Genomic DNA, 5,354 nt, shown 5'->3' with positions numbered 1-5,354 from the left:
GCGCCCCTCCCCCAGGGCTGGGTCAGCTGGGGTGTCAGAGGGAGCCGGTGAGGAGGGTGCTCAGCAGAGGCTGGCCCTCAGGAGGCGGGTAAGGAGGGTGGCGGGACAGCAGGGAGCGCAGCCCCGACGTGGGAGGAGGTGTCTGTGCAGGGCTGAGGGTCACTGAGAGGTGCTGGAGCCCAGCGGGGGAGGGGGGCTTCCCCAGGGGGAGGAAATGCTGTGTGGGTGTCAGCGATGGAAGCAAGTCCAGAGCTGCTCTCTCCCTGTCAGAGGAGGGACGTATAGATGTGGACCAAAGAAGTGGGCCGTGAACCCTGTGACATCGGGCTGGAAACGGAAGTCTGTTTGAAGTAATGATTGCATGAGTTGGAGATTTATTTGGAGAGGATTATTTTAAAACGTTTTTTAAAATTGTGTTAAAATAGAAAACCATGGAATTTACCATTATAACTCTGTTTTAAACGTACAGTTCAGTGGCCTCAAGTACATTGACATTGTTGTGCAACACTCACCACCATCCATCCCCAGAGCTTTTTCACCTCCCCAACGGAAACCTGTACCCACTACACACTGGCTCCCTGTTCCCCTGTCCGCACCCCCTGGCCACCACCATGCTACTTCCTGTCTCTGTGAATTTGACTGTTCCGGGTACCTTGTCTGAGTGGAGTCATACTTGCCCTCTGTGACTGATGAGTATTACATACACATAAAAGAGAAAGAAAGATGGATGTAAACATGTGTGTGTGTGTTGAAGGGTGACAAATATGCCACCCAAAATATTACCCTTTGGGACTTCCTTGGCGGTCCAGTGGGTAAGACCCCACTCTCCCAATGCAGGGGGCCTGGGTTCGATCCCTGCTCAGGGAACTAGATCCCGTATGCCACAACTAAGAGTTTGCATGCTGCAACGAAGATCCCGCATGCCACAATGAAGACCTGGCACAGCCTAAATAAATAAATATTAAACACCACCACCACCAACAGAATATGCCCCTTTGGCATGAGGATTATTTTGAGCTAAAAGCACTTGAAAAGCAGCAAATACAGGAAGGGCATTCTAATCTCCCCTTTTCTCCTGAAAACAGGAGATAAAAACTACTAAGTGAAAGACACCCTACTTGGACCCAAGGAAAGTAACATTTTTATCAGCAAGCTGAGACCTAGAGAGTTCAATAAAAACAGGCCTTGTTAAAATAATTCTTATCTTCCTTTAGCCTCCCCACACATTAGTTACTTTTCCGCAATTGCTTTTATGGTTCTTAGCTTGAAGGTTTAGCTGTTTCTTTGCATTTATTTCCTTATGAGGGCTCCAGGATCATGTAAAACATTTAAATGTGTATACAGGGACTTCCCTGGCGGTGCAGTGGTTGAGAATCCGCCTACCAATGCAGGGGACACGGGTTCGAGCCCTGGTCCGGGAAGACCCCACATGCCGCAGAGCAACTAAGCCCGTGCGCCACAACTACTGAGCCTGCGCTCTAGAGCCCCCGAGCCACAACTACTGAAGCCCACGTGCCTAGAGCCCGTGCTCCACAGCAAGAGAAGCCACTGCAATGAGAAGCCCGCGCACCGCAACGAAGAGTAGCCCCCGCTCGCCGCTACTAGAGAAAGCCCGCACACAGCAATAAAGACCCAACACAGCCAAAAATAAATAAAACAATTAATTAATTAATTAAAAAACAAAGTCAGGCAAGGCAAAAGATGTGTGGACCCTTTGTGTCATTTGAATATCTACAAACATTGTGGCCCTACCAGGCAAGAAAAATAGGAAAGGAGCTCAGCTTCTCAACTCAAAACACTAGATCGAGTTTGGTCAGGCAAAAATGTCACCTGAATGCATGTGGCTGACACATCAAACTTGGAGAATGTGTCATTTGAATGTGGCTCCCTTCCTAAAACCCACTAGCAGCAGTTACTCCCATGCAAACGGCATATCCTGGTGTGTGTCACACAGCTCTAGGCACTTGATCAACATTCACCCTTCAGTTTGTCACTGTAATCTAATCGAATCTAGGAGGTAGGGACTGCTGTCATCCCTGTTTTACTGACATAACGAGAAAAGCAACTGTCTTCAGATCACGCAGTCAGGGAATGCAGGGCCAAAAAAACATCCCAGGCGTCTGGCCCTTAACCAGGGCGGCTGGTCAGTGGAACAGACCTGCAGGTGTGGCTCTTGTCACTCTCGGACTGGCTTCGGGACAGATCCTGCTGATGAGCCCAGGGCACCGCCCTCAGTCCTCCAGGAGAGTGCGCCGGAGTGGAGCCGGGGGTGTGTGCCCACTGGGCACCACGGCCACGCCCCTCCAGTCTGCCGGCAAGGGCAGTGGGGAGCGGGGGGAAGTCACGGTCTTGGGACTGTCCTCTGATAAAAATGAACCTGCGGGGCTTCCCAGGTGGCTCAGTGGCTGAGAGTCCGCCTGCCGATGCAGGGGACACGGGCTCGCGCCCCGGTCCGGGAAGATCCCACGTGCCGCGGAACGGCTGGGCCCGTGAGGCATGGCCGCTGAGCCTGCGCGTCCGGAGCCTGTGCTCCACAACGGGAGAGGCCACAACAGTGAGAGGCCCGCGTACAGCAAAAAAAAAAAAAAGAAAAGAACCTGGGCTTCCCTGGTGGCGCAGTGGTTAAGAATCCGCCTGCCAGTGTAGGAGACGCAGGTTCGATCCCTCGTCCGGGAAGACCCCACATGCCGTGGGGCAACTAAACCCGCGAGCTACAACTACTGAGCCCGCGTGCTGCAACTACTGAAGCCTGCACACCTACAGCCCGTGCTCCGCAACAAGAGAAGCCACCGCAGTGCAATGAGAAGCCCTCGCACTGCAACGAAGACCCAACACAGCCAAAAATATACAAATTAAATTAAATCTTAAAAAAAAATAACAAAAGTATGAAATTACCACCAAAAATACCTCCACCGGTTCTTTGGCACTTCTGCTCCATGAGGTGGAGGCTTAAACGCAGGCCAACCTCAGCTGCTCACTCCTAACAAGTAGAGTGCAGCATGGAGAGGTTTGGCATGACCTCCCAGACCAGGCGAGAACAGAGGAGGCAGCTTTCGCCTGGTGAGCTGAAAGGGCGCTGGCTTTTGGAGCCCTGAGCTGCCATGAAGGAAGTCCGGCTGCTCTGAAGATGCACAGGCTTCCTAGGAAGGCTGTGTGCAGGTCACCCAGATGACCCCAGCCCCCTAGTAACAGAGGCTGCCCAGATATCATGGAACCTTAAGAGACAAGCCATTCCCTCTGTGCCCTGTGCAAACCCTCGACCTACAGAAGCCATGAGCCCACACACACACGATGGCTGTTTGAAGCCGCAAAGCGTTGGGGTAATTGGCTTCACAACAAAAGTAACTGGAACCCGGGGAAATGCAACAGCCACATGGCCATCCTGGACGGAGTCAGGACTCTGATTAAGAGAGAAAGTGATAATGGATATTGGATGGTCAACTGGTGCTCCCTGTTACAGTGCAGCCCTTTGTCTACAATAATATTCACCTGTACTCTTCCTCCCCTACCCAGACCACTCACCTCCCCTTCCAGTGGAGACAACCTTAAGCTCCCATCTGGTTACTGTGCCCAGCCCAGAGGCCAGGATTTTGGTGGAAGACACACACAGTCCTCTTTGTCACGCCCAGCCAAGGCTGGCCCTAGACACCCAACAAACTAAGGTGAAGGCATTTTTGGGTTTTTTTTGTTTTTTTGTGTGTGTGTGTGCTGTACGCGGGCCTCTCACCGCTGTGGCCTCTCCCGCTGCGGAGCACGGGCTCCGGACGCGCAGGCTCAGCGGCCTATGGTTCACAGGTCCAGCCGCTCCGCGGCACGTGGGATCCTCCCGGACCGGGGCACGAACCCGCGTACCCCGCATCGGCAGGCGGACTCCCTACCACTGTGCACCAGGGAAGCCCGGTGAAGGCATTTTTATGCAGGAAACGGGAAACAGGGCAACGTGCAGCAGACACTGGTCCATAGCAAAGATAAGCCCACTGGACATGAAGATCAAAGACTCGTTCTGGTTCTGCCTCCAGGGAGGTTCTTCTTGTCTCCAAGACTTTCCAAGGCCTCATCTGGGGGGGTAGGGATGTTGGAGAGGATGCTCTTTCTGGGAACCACAGTAGTCCGGATTCTGTAAAATCAGAACCCCAAGTTTGGTTTATCCCCCCACCATTTTGAAAATTTTCACACTTACAGCAAACTTAAAAGAAGAGGACGGTGAACGCCTGCAGAGATGTCATCCAGGCTCCCAGGCGCGTTCATATTTTCCACATCTGCCATTTCTCTCTGTGAACCACTGCAAGGCAGGTTGCAGGCATCATGACACTTCACCCCTAAATACTTCAGTGTGCATTTTGTACAAAATGTATTTGGCTACACCAGGTCTTCGTTGCAGCAGGGGGGAATCTAGTCCCACGACCAGGTGTCCAACCCGGGCCCCCTGCATTGGGAGCGCGGGCTCTTAAACTGGACCACCAGGAAGTCCCCACAGTGTGCATTTCTGAAGCATAATTCTCCTATATAATCACAGTACAAATCACACCTAAAATGTTAACATACATTTAATCTTGTAATTATTAGCTCACACGGTCACCTCCGTTTCCAGCCCGATGTCACAGGGTTCACGGCCCACTTCTTTGGTCCACATCTATACGTCCCTCCTCTGACAGGGAGAGAGCAGCTCTGGACTTGCTTCCATCGCTGACACCCACACGGCATTTCCTCCCCCTGGGGAAGCCCCCCTCCCCCGCTGGGCTCCAGCACCTCTCAGTGACCCTCAGCCCTGCACAGACACCTCCTCCCACGTCGGGGCTGCGCTCCCTGCTGTCCCGCCACCCTCCTTACCCGCCTCCTGAGGGCCAGCCTCTGCTGAGCACCCTCCTCACCGGCTCCCTCTGACACCCCAGCTGACCCAGCCCTGGGAGAGGGGCGCCCCCTCAGACTCCTCACCCCGCCCTGTGGGCCCCCCACCCCCAGAGGCAGCACTTACTCACCAGCATGACAGCTGGAGGACCCAACTGCTCAGCAGAAGGAAAGGAAGGAGAAGAGGAGGAGAAACAGCAAATCAGTGTTTTCACAGAGCGAGACGGAAATGTACAAGATTACTTTGGCCTTGGAGAGACAGTGGAAATACTTCAAACTCAACATGTCAAAATCCCGCATTCTGATTAAAATGTTTAAAGGGGTTTAATGAACTCAGTTTATCAATGGAACCAAATATGACAGCACCTGCTTCTCCTTAGCAAGTGATTGCATCGATACAATTTACTATATTTATAAATAGGACTGTAAGGTTTCCAGCGGACTTCCTAGCTTAAGAAAAAGTCACATTTGGGGGAATTCCCTGGTGGTCCAGTGGTTAGGACTCG

Source organism: Globicephala melas, chromosome 19 (assembly GCF_963455315.2).
Source record: "Globicephala melas chromosome 19, mGloMel1.2, whole genome shotgun sequence".
Taxonomy (NCBI): domain Eukaryota; kingdom Metazoa; phylum Chordata; class Mammalia; order Artiodactyla; family Delphinidae; genus Globicephala; species Globicephala melas.
This window is presented reverse-complemented; position numbering follows the sequence as displayed.